Source organism: Heloderma suspectum, chromosome 4, assembly GCF_057233095.1.
Source record: "Heloderma suspectum isolate Gila_16-S chromosome 4, 16-S_ref, whole genome shotgun sequence".
In the NCBI taxonomy this organism is placed as follows: Eukaryota; Metazoa; Chordata; class Lepidosauria; order Squamata; family Helodermatidae; genus Heloderma; species Heloderma suspectum.
This window is the reverse complement of record NC_139461.1, coordinates 92,355,486-92,374,360: the sequence shown is the minus strand read 5'-3', so window position 1 is coordinate 92,374,360 and position 18,875 is coordinate 92,355,486.

Here is an 18,875-nt window from a genome sequence, read left to right as displayed (position 1 = left end):
TCTTGGAATTGTTGTAGATCACAAGCTGAATAAGAGCCAACAATGTGATGTGGCTGCAAAAAAGGCAAATGCTCTTTTGGGCTGCATTCATAGAAGCATAGCTTCCAAATCCTGGGAAGTACTAGTTCCCCTCTACTCAGCACTGGTTAGGCCTCATCTGGAGTACTGTGTCCAGTTCTGGGCACCACATTTTAAGAAGGATGCAGACAAACTGGAGAGGATTCAGAGGAGGGCAACAAAGATAATCAGGGGACTGGAAACAAAGCCCTGTGAAGAGAGACTGAAAGAACTGGGCATGTTTAGCCTTGAGTAGAGAAGACTGAGGGGAGATATGATAGTGCTCTTCAAGTACTTGAAAGATTGTCACAGACAGGAAGGCCAGGATCTCTTCTCGATCATCCCAGAGTGCAGGACACGGAATAATGGGCTCAAGTCACAGGAAGCCCGATTTCGGCTGAACATCAGGAAAAACTTCCTGACTGTTAGAGCAATATGACAATGGAACCAATTACCTAGGGAGGTAGTGGGCTCTCCCACACTGGAGGCGTTCAAGACGAGGCTGGACATCCATCTGTCAGGGATGCTCTGACTTGGATTCCTGCATTGAGCAGGGGGTTGGACTCAATGGCCTTGTAGGCCCCTTCCAACCTTACTATTCTATGATTCTATGAGTCTATGAATTTGTGTAGAAACACATTTTAATATAATTAAGAAACATTTTTATTAATTAATTAATATTCTATTTTATTTTGTGGATTCCAGTACAAAATGCATTTTTAAAGTGCCATTGATTATAACAGACTTTTATTTTATTTACAGTGCAATCATATATGTGTCTACTCAGAAGTAAATCCACTGAGTAGCATACTCCCAAGTATCTCAAGGAACATCTACCTATGGAAACCCCTGAAAATGTTGAGGGACACTGGAATAAACTGAAGACTTCCATTATCGCAGCCTGTGAACAAACTATTGGATACCAAACTAAGAAACTTCAGGACTGGTTTGATGAGAATGATAGGGAGATTGAACATATTGTTGATAAGAAAAGGAAAGCTTTCCAAATATGGCAAAAATACATCAACTGTGCCTCTAAGAAAAAAATCTATGCCAGTGCAAAGGCTGAGTTCCAAAGAAGAACTAGAGAACTTAAAAACACCTGGTGGATAAAGAAATCACAAGAAATCCAGAATTTTGCAGATGCTCATGACACACGGGGCTTTTTTAATGCCACAAACGCCATCTACGGACCAACAAACCATGGTACAAACCCCTTATGCTCAATAGATGGTGCTGAACTTCTAAAGGATAAAGAGTATATTGCACTGCGTTGGAAACAGCATTACCACAACCTCCTTAACCATAACTCTATTGTGGCTGATGAGGTTTTCTCACAAATCCCACAAAAACAAACCAGAGTTGAGCTTGCAGTATCCCCTAGTTTGGAGGAAGTCAGTAAATCCACTAACCAGTTGAAAAATAATAATGCTAGTGGACCCAATGGGATCTCTGTTGAAGTCTTTAAAGAAGGTGGGCCTGAAGCTACACAACAGCTTCACAAGCTCTTCGAAAAAAACTGGATGAGGGAGGAGATCCCAGCAGACTTCAGGGATGCCATAATTATCACTCTCTTTAAAAAGGGTGATAGAACAGATTGTGGAAACTATCGAGGCATCTCCCATGTAGCTATGGCAGGCAAAATCCTGGCAAGGATCCTCGCAAACCTCCTTCTACCTATCTCAGAAGACATCCTCCCTGAATCCCAAAATGGCTTCCGCCCTTCCAGGGGGACAGTGGATATGATCTTCACCTCATGACAGCTCCAAGAAAAATGCAGGGAGCAAAACCAACCTCTGTACATGGCATTTATTGATCTGACTAAGGCCTTTGACACTGTAAATCGTACTGCTCTCTGGACCATCCTTCTGAAAACTGGATGCCTTAATTAATTTGTGAACATCTTGCAGCTCCTCCATGACGACATGACGGCAACAATCTTGGATAACAATGGCTCTCAAAGTGATCCATTCAAAGTAGGGGTGCACGAAAGTCACTTACCTGGTCTCGCAGCTTTTCGTGGTGGGGGGGAGGCGCTTCGCTGCTCCCCCCGTGAAGTTCAGGCTGGGGGGGGGGAGGCTTCCCACCTCGCCCGGCCGAAATTCAGGCCGGGGAGGAGGCGCCTCGCCTCGCCCAGCCGTGAAATTAAAAGTTAAAAAAAAAAACGCCCCCGTGATAGGCTACGTGACGATTAACGTAGCCTATCATGGCTAGATCTGCAAAGTCAGCCATGATAGGCTACGTAAATCGTCATGTAGCCTATCACGGGTGACTTAAAAAAAAAAAAAGCGCGTACGCAAATGGCGGCCCCTATAGGGAGCCGCCATTCGCGTTCCTTATTTGTTCGCTGTAGTCTACGTAAATCTTTACGTAGACTACGGCGAAAATAAGGGCCGTATAAGTGTACGGCCCTTAATAAGTGTTGCCCTTATTTTCGCCATAGTCTACGTAATCTTTACGTAGACTACAGCGACCAAATAAGGAACGGGAATGGTGGCGCCCTATGGGGGCCGCCATTATCTGTACGTGCTTTTTTTTTTTTAAAGTCACCCGTGATAGGCTACGTGACGATTTACGTAGCCTATCACGGCTGACTTTGCAAATTTAGCCATGATAGGCTACGTTAATCGTCACGTAGCCTATCACGGGGGCGTTTTTTTTTCTTTTATTGGAATGGCGGCGGCGGCAGCCGGTCGAAAGACCGGCTGCTGCTCCCGCCCCCGACGAAGACCCGACGAACCGCCAGCCGGACCCGCCGCCAGGAGGGACATTCCCCAAAGGTAAGTCCCATCCCGGGGGGGGGGGTGCGGGAGGGTGCAGAGGATTTCTCCCCGAAACTTGTTCGGGGGGCCGAACACATTGGCGCTCGGCCCCTCAAAGTTTCGGGGAGAAATTCTCCGCCATCCCTAACAAAGTGGGATCAAGTGTTAAACGGGGATGCGTCATTGCTCCAACCTTATTCGCTATCTTCATCACTATGATTCTACACCTTGTTGAGGGAAACTTCCCACTGGTGTAGAAAACATATATCGAACAGATGGGAAACTTTTTAATCTCAGTAGGCTGAAAGCAAAAAGTAAGGTAATTACATTCCCTGTCATAGACCTTCAATATGCTGTTGATAACATAACCTGCGCACATTCAGAGGAAAATCTCCAAACTATCCTAAACATCTTCGCAGAAGCATATGAAAAGCTCGGCCTCTCACTTAACATCAAAAAAACCAAAGTGCTTTACCAGCAAGCACAAATCAATCCCTCTGTAGCACCATCAATCTAGCTGAACGGTATGATGCTGGAAAATGTTGGTCACTTTTCTTATCTCAGCAGCCCTCTCTCCACAAAAGCTGACATTGATGCTGAAATTCAGCATCACCTGAGCTCTGCGACTGTAGCATTCTCCCGAATGAAGTGTAGAGTGTTCGAGGATTGGGACATTCACAGGGAGACCAAAATGCTTGTTTACAAAGCTATTGTACTACCAACCTTATTGTACGCCTGTGAAACATGGACCATCTATAAACGCCACTCCCAACTTCTCGAAAAATTCTATCAACGCTGCCTCCAAAAAATTATGCAAATTACTTGGGAGGACAGATGGACTAATGTGAGCATACTGGAAGAAGCAAAGACCACCAGCGTTGAAACAATGATTCTCCAACATCAACTTTGCTGGATTGGCCATGTTATTTGAATGCCTGATTATTTTCTTCCAAAGCAGTTACTCTATTCCCAACTTATGAATGGAAAACGGAATATTGGTGGACAGCAAAAGAGATTTAAAGATGTTCTTAAAGCTAATCTAAAAAAAATGTAACATAAGCATTGAGAACTGGGAAGCTCTAACCCATGAGCGTTCCAACTGGAGGTCAGCCTATATTAAAGGTGCTATGGACTTTGAAGAAGCACGAGTACGGGGCAAAAGGGAGAAACGAGCTCAGCGGAAGGCACGTCAAGCAAACCCTCACCGTGACCCCCTTCCACCTGGAAACCTATGTCCTCACAGTGGGAGGCTGTGTGGATCCAGAATCGGCCTTTACAGCCACCTGCAGACCCACTGCTAGAGATCAATGTGTTGATTGACCTATCTTCTATGAATCTGTCTAATCCTTTTAAAGAGTTATCTATATAGACTATCTTTGGAAGACAATCTTACTCGGTCACGAGTGATCGCCATGATGATGATGATACTTCCAAGTAAGTGGTTATTGGATTTCAGCCTTGTTATAGTGTTATCAGAGAGAGTATAACTTTTGGGACCCATTTACTAATTTGAAAATGGGTTTGAACTAGGGATGGCAGAGAATTCCGCCACGGATTCCGTGGTGGAATGGCCTCCTGCCCCCGACCTCCCCCTGAGGAATCCCCCGGGACGGCACTTACCTGGGGCGGTGGCGGCTGCGGCAGGTCCAGTGGCGTGGTGGCAGATTCAGCGGCGGTGGGTGCGGCAGGTGTGGCGGATTCGGTGGCGGGGGCAGCGGCAACAGGTGCGGCCGCGGGTGTGGCGGGGTGAAGGCGACGGAAGCTGGGCAGTGGGGCGGAGGTGGGTGTGGCAGGGCAGTGGTGACGGCGGCGGGGCGGCGGGGTGGCAGGGCGGAGGCAGCGAGTGCGGCGGCGGGTGCGGCAGCTGGTCTTCTGGCCGGCCACAGCTGGGCACGGCGTACGCAAATGGCGGCGGCGAGTGCGGCGGCGGCGGGTGCGGCGGGGCGGCAGCGAGTGCGGTGGTGGCAGGTGCGGTGGCGGGTGCGGCGGCAGGTGCAGCAGCTGGTCTTCTAGCTGGCTGTGGCTGGGCGCAACGTACACAAATGGCGGTGGCGAGTGCGGTGGTGGTGGGTGTGGTGGGGTGGTGGCGAGTGCGGTGGTGGAAGGTGCGGCAGCAGGTGCGCCGGTGGGTGTGGCAGCTGGTCTCTTGGCCGGCCGCGGCTGGACGCAGCGTACGCAAATGGCGGCGGCTACGGTGGCCACCATTTGCATTAGCTATTTTTCGCCATTCTAGCCTACGTAAATATTTACATAGGCTAGAACGGCGAAAAATAGTGAACGCAAATGGCAGCCACCATAGCTGCCGCCATTTGCGTAGCTTTTTTTTTACTTTGCCATAATAGGCTACGTAAATATTTACGTAGCCTATCACAGTTAAGTACAGGGACGCAAACGGCAACGGCTACGGCTGCCGCCATTTGTGTCCCTGCTGCCCAGCGGCCAGATTTCTGGCTGCGGGTGGAGCCGGCCGGCGGTTCTGCGGAATCCCCACGGAGCGGAGCCGGCTGGGCAGGACTCCGGGAGGAGGGATGGAGCGCCTCCCCCCCATCGAGGATTCCGGGGGGAGGGACGGAGCGCCTCCCCCCCACCGCGAAACAGATCCGTGAAATGGTAAGTGACTTTTGTACATCGCTAGTTTGAACTCATAACCCTCATTTTGATTTTATATTAGATGATATAGCTGCAAATAGCTTGATTGCCAACTGAGTAATATCCGCAATTCAATTCCTTGATTAAACAAACCCATGAAATTCAATGAACAAAAACCCTAGGACTTACAAAAAGAAGTTATACAGCTTTCAACCAAACACCAAAAAGGAAGGAAATCGTGAGTTAAGGCTCACAAGCCTTAACACCACAACCTCCCTAAGGAGGCAGAAAGTGCAAGTGAAATTCTCATTCTCCCAAAGCAGATAAACCATGCGGACATAATAGAGAATATGATATGCAGAGATGATGGCGGGGTTGTGAAAAAGTGATGACAAACAACTTAGGGCCACCTACTTCTCTTTTTTAAGAGCAGCCTTCCTCAACCTAGTACTGTCCGGATGTGTTGGACATAGATATGTTAGATGTGTCCAACACATCTGGTGAACAACAGATTGATTGGGTAATGTTCTGCTAGAACTTTCTCTTTTCCAGAATTAGGATAGAACATATATGTGATCCACCAAGAAATTCCAAAACAGGTGCAACACTTTAAATAGACCATCTTAAACCAAATGAGGAGAGAAATAATGCATCTTGAATACCTAGGCTGAATCTACACGTAGCAGTTATACCGTTATCATACCGTTATCATAACTATTGGTGTCCATTGGTGTCATGTGTACCAATAGTTAGGATAACGGTATGATAATGGTATAAGTGCTACGTGTAGATTCAGCCCCTATCAAGACAGACTCCAAAATTAGTTCTCAATACATGGCATAGGTTTATGCTTATTGGATGTCAGATATATGGTGATGGGGACTAACATGGAGGATTCTTCTTTAAGCCTTACATGGCATGGGACCACAGTACCTGATGGAACACCTCTCCTGGCATGAACTGACCCATACACTACACTCTGCATCCAAGGCCCTCCTCCGGGAACCTTCTCTGAGGGAAGCTTGGAGGGCAGCAAAAAGGGAGAAGGCCCTCTCAGTGGTGGCCCCCCATTTATAAGATGTGCTCATCCCTGTATGATCAAAGGCATAAACAGCACCTACTATGCTCATGTTTGAATATTATTTAAAAATCAATGATGAAAGTGATTTTTCACCATAACATGCTGCAACAACATTGATTATTTGCAGGTGATGCATTTCCTCTTTTTTGGTGATGTTTAAATGGCTACCCTATTCAACAAGGAAAGAAGCCATGATGTCATTCTAATTCCAACATTATACATTTTTAAAAAACAAATGAAAGCACTTTGCTACATGCATTTTGTATTTTGCATTTAGTGCGCAAGTTGTAACTTCATAAAACTTTACTTAAAATGCCCTTCTTCAGAAATCCATATGCCTTAATGCATTCCTTGAATGGGGGCTGCTTCATACACAATAATTTTATTACATGGACACACATTTTCTGAGTCTTATGCAGAAGTTCATTAGCAGCAAAATTCTATGCATGTCTACTTAGCATGTCCAACTGAGTTCAATGGGGCTTACTCCCAGCAGGTGTATGTAGGATCACAGCCTAAGTGTACCAATGAAGAATAGACAGCTTAAGCAGAGGGGGAGGGAAACATAATTCCCAGACACAATCTTTATCAACAGCAGGTATTACAACAACAACGATGCCTTCCAGATGTGTAGGACTCCAACTCCCATCACTGCCAGCCAGCACAGTCATTGGTCAGGAAAGCTTGGAGTTGTAGTCCAAAACATCTGGAGGGCATCCTCTTTTCCAGAATTAGAACAGAACATATACTATCCACCAAGGAACTCTAAAACAGGTGCAGTACTTTAAATCTTAAAACTGTCTTGATCAGGTATTCAAGATCCATTAAATGTTTCCTTATCTGGTTTAAGATATTATATTTAAAGTGCTGCACCTGTTTTGGAGTTCTTTGGTGGATCTATCCTAATTCTATCCTGATTCTGGAAAAGAGGTTGCCCATGGCCATGCTGTCTGACAATGATGGGAGTTGCAGTCCAAGACATATGAAAGACACCATTTGGGGAAGGCTGCTCTAAAAAGGAGAGAAGTAGATGGCCCTAGGTTGTTCATCATCAGCTTTCCACAACCCCACAGTCACCTCTGCATATATACATATTTGCCATCCAGTCCACATGGTTTATCTGCTTTGGGAGAATGAGAATTTCACTTGCACTTTCTGCTTCCTTAGGGAAGATGTGGTGTTAAAACTTGGCCTTAGCTCACAATTTCCCTGCTTTTTGAAATGCTGTATAGCCTTAACTTTCTTTTTGTAAACCATAGTGGTTTTGTTTGAATATTAACATTAAAGTAGCATACATGATAAGAAAACATAAACAACCATTAATAGCATTAGAACAAAAAACCCACCTAGCTGAGTATTTATCATGGTGGCTCATTCTGGAGACATCAGAAGAACTGATGGCAGAACTTTTATAAAGTGTGTTCTTCCTTGTTCAAATTCCAGGCAACTTTGGACATTACATAAAAGTGGTAACTGCAGGCAGAGCTGGTATCAAGGGTAGGCATGGTCAGGCCCCTGCCAAGGGCCCACACCACAGCAGGGGCTCATGGACAAGAGCCCCATGGGGCTTCTCCTCTTTACCATTGCAACCTGCTTCTTCACCTGCCTGGAGGTGATGAGAAGGAGGAGCAGTAGATGCCACTGCCTACTCGCTCATTGCCTCTTTGCCTGTCAAGCAAGCAAGCAAACAGCAGTGATGACGAGAAAGAGGATGAGGAGCAAAAGAGCTGGTGACAATGGCAGTTGGAAGGTAGACTCACTGTCGGAGGGGGCCTATTGAGGGTGTCTTGCCCAAAGGGATGCAAAAACCTGGAGCCAGCACTAGAAACAGAAGAAGCATGAGTGCTTCATCTGGTACCTAACGTACTAAGAAGTGCAATGTGTAACTTCCAGCTTCATGCGAAGCTCACACATCTCGTCATCACACTAAGCAAGGAAAGAGGAGACACACAAGTCACTTTTGGTTCCTCTGTTGCCACTTCTGTAAAATGTTTGAAGCAGCTCCAAGGAACTCTGAGCATGATGATTACTGACCTAACTATTGCCATATGCAGGCATTTAGCCTGCGTACTCGAGGGCTAAAAAAGTGGTGGTAATGGGGGCATGCAAGCAAGTTCTACCCCATAATGTCTCCATGAACCTGACTTCCCTTCAGCTGTTCATAAGGATGTGCGAAAGTCACTTACCTTTTTGAAGGTGGTGATTCACAGTGGGGGGGAGGCACTCTGCACCTCCCCCTGAAATCCTAACCCGGCCGGTTCCGCTCCGTGGAAACTCTGCAGAGCTGCCGGCTGGGTGCATTCGCAGGTACGGTGGCCGCCATTTCCTTTCCTGTTTTTTTTGCCGTGATAGGCTACGTAAATATTTAAGTAGCCTATCACGGCAAAAAAACAGGGGCGCAAATGGCAGCAGCTACAGTGGCCGCCATTTGTGTTCCCTTTTTTTGCCGTGATAGGCTACTTAAGTATTTATGTAGCCTATCACGACAAAAATGGGGAAGTGAATGGCAGCCACAGACATGGCCGCCATTCGCAAAGCAGCGCAAACGGCACCAGGTAAGTGCTCCATTTCACGCGTCTTTTGTGGGGTGGTGGGGCGGGAGACTTCGTTCTGCCATGGATTTTGGGGGGCCAAATGCACTGGCATTCGGCCTCACTGAGATCCGTGATGGAATTCTCTGACATCCCTAGCTGTTCACATGCTAAGGTCTGCAGTGGGATTGTCAGCATGCTCCGATGAACACAGTTATAAGCCTCCGCATAATGTGATTAGGAACCCTGTCTTATTGGGGTGCATTTACAACCCATATGGAGACCTTCGTGCTCATCACATGAAGACCGATAGAGGAGCCAGGTAGGCAGGGAAGTTGGGAGTGGGACTTGCATGCATACGCTTGACCCCATCATACATTTAACCCTCGCATATACAGGCTGAACACTTGCATAGGGCACTTCTTAGGCTGGATTCAGATGAACACCTCTTATGGGTACTGAATTGATGAAATCAATCAAGTGGTTTAGGTGACGATTATTTGTTTGAGTGCTTTGACACCGTATAGTCTTGAATATAGAGAACATTAAGTATATAGCACTGAATAAATGTCAGCATGGATATTCTCGATAAAGCGTATTAGTGAGTAGCACATAAAGATGCTAAATATGAGGGAAGTAGTATTGGTTATCGTTAATCCAGAGCACATTATAGTAGTTTTGTGTTTTGCTATAATTCCCAAGGATTGTCCAAAATATTGGTATGTCTGTTCAGGAACCATTGGCACAGTGTGGACCATGACAAATATAAGCGAAAGATTTATAGAGCTGCATTAGAAGTACTGTTGTGCATGGTTCCAGAGAGATTGTTAATTGGCTCCAATATGTTCATTAGCACAAGATTAAGTACTTCTCAGGATCAAAACTAATTAAATATTAATACGTCCTTCCCCTTCTTCCTCTCATTACCTATTAGGAGTTCAGAAGGGGGGAATAACAGAACATTGCATCTTCAGTAGCTCTTTTGCCTGCTGTGGTTTCCATTTTTATTATAATAACGTCTGCTCCCCTGAACATTATGCTCCTGATAATTTTAAGCATTTGCCCAGTGGCTGAGTCCTAAGGTCTTTTACATTAATAACAAACTCATTTTTAACATCTTCTGGAAAAAAGAAGCCTTCTTCCAAATGTCAATGGATGACTCAGGGTTATCACTAAAACGTTACATGGTTTTTAATGCTGTTTCTAGAGGCTTTAGTAGAATACATCCATATTTACTTATGGGGTTCCAAAATACCTTGTCGATAACAAATCACATTGATAGGTAGATTTCTGTTAATTATACAGATATCTTGGATGATGGACTGGTGTTTTGTGCAGTTAACCACTATTATTAAAATTATTACTATTATTAAAAATGGCTCTTGAAATGCTGCCTCACAGTACAGCTTGTCTCCCTCTTCCCTGTTAGAAAGAACTCTGCTTTAACAGCCAGTTGCCCAGACACTAGCAGCAACACCTTTTTTTCCTTACTCAAAAGTAAGCATGGGGGATACTATCTGGATTGGGACCCTACTGTGGGATGGTGGTAGTGGTGGTGGTGGTGGTGGTAGGGGTTTCTAAACATTCCCCCTTTGACTGCATCCTCAGTATGGATTGGGAGCCCCACACCTGCAATTTGCACTGACAAAAAAATAATTTAAACAAATTGAGGCTCAGATGTTTGTTTATTTATTCATTAAAGGTATATGCTGCCTAACAATTATTTTTTAAAAACCAAAAAATAAAAATCTCAAATAACAATAAAATAACAATAAAACAATAAAACTGAAACAATAACATAACAACTGAAATAATAAATACAACAATGAAAATATCAAAACATTAGAACATTACATACGTTTTGTAACAATGTGTGCTTTCAGATGACGGATTTTAGTGGGGAGGGGGGTCTAGACAACATTGTTTTCCAGTTGTAACCCTCCTGTGTTTTTCCACCACTTCTTCCAGCCTTTTTCTTTCTGCAGAATATCCGTTAAGGAAGAAAAGATGCAATAGCTGTACAATGCCTTTGGATTGGAAGCTCTAGCGGCAGCCAGTCTGGAAGCACCCAATATAAATTTTTATCTTTGATTTGTTTAGCGTAATTCTCCAGCAACTATACAAAATTTGATATATGCTATTTGCCACCCTATTTCTCATTTAAACAGGGTTTTCTAATGGAAAATTAAAAGTGAAAGAAATGAAGAAGGAATTCTAGAATTGTAGAAATTATACAAATGATGGACTGCCCTCCCAGGAACATGAAAAGTATACTTTTAGAACAACAACAACAACAAAAAATAACACAATAGAAACACATAGGCAGTTAATCCAATAATTTCATTTTATTGTTCTGAATTAAAAGCTTTCTTTGATAGTGGATAAAGGAAAAAAATAGCTGATGAATTTCTTTCCCTCTAATGTCTTTAATGAAACAGCACATGGAGAAGTTCAGTCTATTCATTTATTACTTAATTGAACTAACAACAAAAAGATATAGTTTCTTTCTTTATAACCAGTCATTTGTTTAGAATGATGGGACTTTTAATTCATCCACAAAAGAAAATATTTTCCATCTAGCATTCGTATTCTTAAAACATGACCTCTTTCAAACTTGGCACCATGTATTGGTAATATGTTAAAAGTTTCCAAATATATTACAGATACGTTGTAATATATTTGGAAAGACATTTAGGGACATGTGGAGCTATGTCACTCTGTGTTTTGATTAACCTATATTTTAATTTTATGATGTTTGAACTGGCTGCTATTTTTATATGCTCCTAATGGACTTTTAGATGGTTTCATATTGTTTCTGTTGTTAATTGTGGATTTTATTGTTGTTAGCTGCCTTGGGCATATTTTATGGAAAGGAGATGATAGATAGATAGATGATAGATAGATAGATAGATAGATAGATAGATAGATAGATAGACAGATGCATTAGAGCTTCTGTAATCCCATTCTATGAACTATTGATGAAATGTAGCTAACTGGAACAAACTCAAGATTTGCCCAGGAAGAAAGGTCTTCCTCACATCTCTGCTGAGAAACTACTCCTTCCCGTGAGATAGGAAACAAAAAGGAAAACATAGTATCAGTTCTTACCTTTCTCATGCACACATGGCATACACTGATTCTAGTTTAAGATTACCTCTCCCTTTCTGATTGGCTGCCTAGCAAGTGCAACTGGGCGGTGAGGGGATGTCACTGAACTATCTGAAGAATTTGGCATTCAAGATCCTGGCTATTGCCTCAATGGTTCGAAGAGGAAATCCACATTGACCTAAAAAGAGTTATAGTACTGCAAGGGAAAAATGTGCTCTTGTTGTTAAGACTGAGATTACTTGTTTATATATATCAGCTAAGATGGTTGTTCTCAGAGTGGAAGATGGGCCTCCTTAAGGGAAATGTGGGGAGTTACACAAATTAACCACTCACCCCTTTTACCCCAGTCTTATTTGGGTTTATTTAACCTATTAGCAACCTTTCTCACTAGATGACCACTGATGATTAATTTAACACAACACTTTTACTGCTTAACACTGGACTGTGGCCAATTCCAGTTTTCCAGTATTTGAATCTAGAAGGTTTTTCAGAGCTGGCTCCAAGGGTTGAGGGGCCCCTGGGGAAAGTGATCTCTGATGGGTTTCTAGGACAAACCAGGAGGCAGGGGTGGAGAGCAAGCCAGAAGTCACTGATGAGTATATCAGACCTGGAGGACAAACCAGGAGGCAGGATTGAGGAGCAAACCAGGAAACTGAACTGAAAATAACGATGGATACAAGAACACACCAGAGCTAAGGAAGACCTTGTTGCTCAAGCAAGGCTCAACTGAAGCCTAGGAAGATCCAGCGGCTTGGGTGGGTGGAGTCACTCCAGGACCTGAAGATTCTTCACTGAGAAGTTGCTACCTACAGTTGAGTGAATCACCCCATTGGATAGCTGCATAGACATCCAGAGGCTTCTGACACTTCATGAGTATGCACTGATGATCTTACCTGCTAGAAGGCAGACAATGGAAGCAGCATCCCCAACACCTGTGTCTAGGCAGGCACCATTTTAATTTCCCACAATGCCTCAGAGTGACACTTTGCTCAGAGTACTGGGATAGATTGACCATATAATCAGGAGTCTGAGGCAAGCATCAGCAGTGGTCCCTGCCAGGGTGTTGGGTGCTGGCCTTTGTCAAGAGAAAGTGACTGGCTCTAGATTGGGAGCATTGTTAGATTGAATGTTAGGTGCATGGATACTGATGGGACAGCTTAAAAATGGTTAACTTGGAGGTGCTTACAGTGATGGTAAGACTGAGAATCCCTGAATCTCTTCCTGATAATTTGTTGAATGCATTACACCACTGCAGAATGGCTTTGGCACAGGTTTTTCTTCAATATTCCCTATATATACAGTGAAATAACTCTGCCTTTTATGGCTTCTCTGCTGGCATTATATATTATCACTGTGATACCCTATTCAAGTGAGCACTTTAATGGAATCTTATTGTGTCTGTCTTGAAAATGGTCTAATGGCTAATGGAGAGATGCTGTGCTCCAGCCAAGCCATTTATATTGTAGGTGATAGCTCAAGAAGAGTACATAGACTCAGATCTCTGTTCTGAATAGGGTTTCTGTACTTAATTTAAAAACTTAAAACAACAACAAACACAGATCTGCCTTGAAATTGGTGATATCAGCTTCCAGACCACCACTACATCACAAGGGGAAATGGTGGCTGAAGAATAAATGCCCTGTAAACCTTAGCAGTTCAGCATTAAAAGTAATAAACCTTTAAGGAATAGGTCAGGGCAAATCTGACCCTACTGTGGCTGTGGCAGAGCTGAGAAATGCTCAAACATTTGGAAAAAGCAGTTTCTGAATAGATACTAGTTAAATGTATTTGGGAAGACAATATTGCTAACCCCACAGCCTTCCCCCCAAATGGTTGGAAATGAACCAGATTACTGTCTATCTTGCCTAGTTCCTGTCCTGTCTCACACTGGTAGAGTTCATATTTTATTATGTGATGCACTCGTTTCCTGCTTGTGGGTCCCCTGTCAACAGCTGGCTGGCCACTGTGCTGGACTAGATGGACCCTTGATCCATAATAGCTCTTCTTATGTTCTTACATGTTGAAGTACTATAGTAGGTATATAATTGAAAAAGGAAAAAAAGAACTGATCCTAGAACTAATTCCTACATAAATCATTTTGCTTTTTCTGTCTTAGTCACATGGAAGGATTATATATAAAATATATGATATTTATGATATTCATGAAGTGCTTCCATTAAAAAAATTCTAAGCAATATACAAACAATATAGAATAAAATCTTAATAAAATACTGTACAAAACTTAGAAGAGATAATAGCATGGCAATAAGGAAGACAAGATCACCATTCTGAAAAAGCTTGTTGGAACAAGTCCATTTTCAGTAGGTACCCAACAACAACAAGATTTGGTGCCTGTCTAATTTGTATTGATAGGGACTTCCAGAGAGTGGGTGCTGTGTAGGGATGTCAGAGAATTTTGCCACGAATCTCGGGGAGGCTGAATGCCAGCGCATTCAGCCCCCCGAAATTGGTGGCGAAACAGTCTGCTCCCCCACAACCCCGGGACGGGACTTACCTTGGGCGAATCCTCCTGGCGGTGGCAGCTCCGGGGGTGGTTCGGTGGTGGTTCGGCGGCGGCAGCGGCGGCGGCCGGTCTTCCGACCAGCTGCCACCGCCGCCATTTCCAGTAAAAAACAACAACAACAACAAAAAACATGATAGGCTACATAAAGATTTATGTAGCCTATCACGGCTAGGTTTTTTAAAAATACCGTGATAGGCTACGTAAATCTTTACGTAGCCTATCACGGCTGATTTAAAGGAAAAAAAAACACCTTGTGTATGCAAATGGCAGTGCCCATGGGTGCTGCCATTTGTGTTCCTTATTTTGACACGTCTTAGTCTATGTAAACATTTACGAAGACTAAGACGGTGAAAATAAGGGGAACGCAAATAGTGTAGACGCTACGCTATTTGCGTTCCCCTTATTTTCACCGTAGTCTATGTAAATGTTTACGTAGACTAAGATGTGTCAAAATAAGGGCCGCAAATGGCGGCGCCCATGGGTGCCGCCGTTTGCATACACGAGGTTTTTTTCCCCCTTTAAATCAGCCGTGATAGGCTACGTAAACATTTACGTAGCCTATCATGGCTGACTGCAGGGATGAAAATGGCGGCGGCTACGGCCGCCGCCATTTGCGCACCCGGCCGGCCAGGATTCGGGGCGGGAGGGATGGAGCACCTCCCTCCCGGCCAGAATTTCGGGGGGAGGGATGGAGCGCCTCCCCCCCACCGCGAATCAATTTCGTCATAAGGTAAGTGACTTTAGTACATCCCTAGGCTGTGAGACTAAAGGCCCTATACTGAGCCATCATGTATCAGACCTCTGATATCTTAGGCAACACCTGGAGGGTATCATGTTGTGAGTGCAGCATCTGAGATAGGTAGGGCGGTGGTGGTCAGATGATCTCTTAAGTATCCTGGTCCTGAGTTGTTTACAGCATTGAATGTATTGCATACACCGGAAAAATATAGATGGGATGGATTATGCTATGCTATGTCTTTGAAATATCTTGATATTCTAGCATCAGAAACATCAATGTGATGCTCAGTGGTGGTGTGTGAAACTCCCGTGAGGGTAATATTGAAGATGATGTCATGCACACTGGATTCATTAAAATTCATGAAGCACATTGGCACTCAGTCAAGCTTTCTCCATGCATTATTTCTACTTGAGTTCTAGTGGATCATAAGGTTTGCTCTATAAACATATTAATCCAAACATCTTGCCAGGACTTCTCAGAGTAAAACTCCTGTAATCCAATATATTGTATAGACACCTGGATGCTGTTCTTCTAATTGCCTTGTTTGCTGGAGGTTCCTCTGGAGTGCTTTGCATGCTTATGGTGGTGGCTAGAACGTGCAAAAAAGGGATGCATATGTTCCGAAGCCTGTAAATTCTTCTGAATAATTCCAGTGCATCCTGCCCAAATCAGTGCTTTGGCAATATGAGAATGCATCATCCAAAGTTGGGCAAGTTCTGCTTTGTGTCTTCAGATGTTTCCCTTTCTTTTAGCTCCACTTGATTTATTACAGTGTTAGCAAGGCGCATCAATACAAAATATATGATAAAATGTTATCCAACACAATCACATTAGAATAATAACTTCATAGCAAATGAAAAGAAGCCCATCCTTTACCAGGGAGATGGAACACAGGAACATAGGAAGCTGCCTTATACCAAGTGAGACCATGGGTGCATTTAGCCCAGTACTGTCAAAGTTGACTGGCAGCTGTTCTCCAGGGTTTCAGGTGGGACTTTTTTCAGCCTTACCTAGAGTTGCTGGGCATCGAACCTGGGAACTTCTGCATGAAAAACAGGGGCTCTAGCACTGAGCCATGGCCCCTCTACACATGAATCTATTAACTACAGTAAACAGTTTTTATACAGAGGGAAACTTGAACAGATGTAATCAGAGTGAAAATAGCAAATACTATGGAATTGTTAATGAACAGCAAGCACTAGGGCTGGGCCAAGCTGGCATACTCTGAGTCAGTCCATTAATCCATCCAGGACAGTATTGTCTATTCTGGCTGGCAGCACTTCTCCAGGGGTTCAAACAAGAGTGTTTTCCAGCCTCACTTGGAGATGCCAGCCAGGGATTGAACCTGGAACCACACAACGTGTGTGTTCTAGAACTGCAATACAATCCTTCCCTTGTTTGTTTGTTTATTTATTCCACAAATTTATATACTGCTTCCCTACAACATTTTCAAAGCTATGGACATAATGACCACTTCAGCACTAAACCAGAACAATAAAATACTCAGCAATACAATTATAACTGTGACTGGCTAAGTCACACATCAAGGAAAGCCTATATAACGACATAGCAAAGATCTGTAGACCCTTTGTGGCAAGGGTCTATAGTACCCTTTCACATCTACCTCACAGGAGCTTGGCTTCTATACATATCTGCTTTGTTTCTATCTGTTACTTCCATTAAGGCTGCAGTCCTATACACTTACCTGAGAGTAAGTCCTGTTGAATGCAGGGCCAGACTAAACGTTCAGCTAATCACACACAGTGTAGCTAAGTGTGATGGTTTTATTTACCTTTGTGTAAGCATGCGTGGCCCCAATTTATATCAGGACCATGGCCCTCCAGGAAGGGGGATTAAATCTTCCCCTCTGGTCCCCCCCCTGAAATCCCCCTGCCACTGTGGGGTGTGTGTTATAGATGAAAAAAAATCTCCACTGGACTCAATGGAAGCTTTCCCCCCCTTTTTTTACCACCCCCATGGGGGGAGGGATTTTAGGAAAAGATGGGTGGGTGGTGGAAGGTTTAAACCCACACTCCCAGAGCACTGTGGCTCTGATCCAAATGGGGCTACACATACTCATCCAACAGTAAATAAAACTGAGGTAAATTTTTAAAAGTTATGTTTTTGAAAATGTTTTGTTTGGCCCTCTGTGGGCTTACTTCTGGATAGAAAGGTACAGGATTGCACTCTTAGGCTGCAATCCTAAACATACTTACAAGGGAGTAAACTCCACCGAACACAGTGGGAATTAGATCTGACTTAATATGTGTAGGATTGCACTGTGTTTCTCTGCTCTATTGCCCTGTCCATTGCCATGTAATGTCCCTTCAGCTGTCCACAGGAGGAGGCTCAAAATCCCAAACAAAAGCAAGCTTATTTGTAAATTAAATTATTAACTGAAAAACTACACCCAGATGTCTTTCTTAATATAAACAATCTCTCTACCCCCCCTCCAGCTCCCCCAACCCCAATGGACTAAATAACCCTTCAAGTATCACAATGCAATAGAGGTCTGAAGAAAATCAGGTAAAAAATGGAAAGGCTAAAAGAGTCAAGTTTGCCAAACTCTAGATGGAAAAGCAAAACATTCTGAAAGGCTGCTATAAGCAAAAATAAACTGGAAATTGTTATCGATGTCAGCCAACAGAATTCCAAAAATGCACACTTAAATACACAATATGCCATATGAGGACATCCAAAAGCTGTTGGAAGGTGTCCCATGGGTACAATAACATGTTCTATATTTCATGTTCAAAGACAGGCCAAGATATTTTAGCTCCTGAGGCAGAAAATCCCAATAGCACTTTCCGCAGTAGAAGTTAAAAAAAATTAAGTAATTCACAATTTGTTGGTCTTTAAGAGTCCTCAGAATCTTCAACTGCTTCCAAACCTATGAATCAATGTATTTGCTTTCTGGCATAGCACAGAGCAGGAACTGCAAGTTGGCTTGTGCTTGGAGGCCTAGTGCGAAAGTCCAGACTCAGACCAATGTGGTCTAGACTTCCTTCAAGCAGTATAGCCCAGATTTCAACTGGTATGGTCTGGAATGTGACCAGCAGCTTAAGAACAGCTTTCCCTAACCTGGCACCCTCTAGACAATTTGGACTTTAACTCCCCTCAGCCCCAGCCAGCATGGCCAGTGCTCAGGAATGCTGGGAGTTGGAATCCAAAACATAGCTAACCCAGATTGGGGATAGCTATGACATGCTGTTATCATACCCAGTTGCTAGGTAGTCCCTTAGGTGAATAAGGGCTGTGGAAATTATGCCCCCCCCCCCGCTGATTTAAACAATGCCTGTAAATATAGGCAAAAGTTGTTGCCCACTTAAACTCCAAGACTGCTGTACGCCTCTTTCTTGCCACTGGCAGATGGTAGTGAAGGCACATTATTGTCTGTAAATGTCTCTACTACACCAATAAAGTTCCTTTGGATACAGACATAAATAGAAGCACAACTGTCTGACATCATCTATGATTTACTATG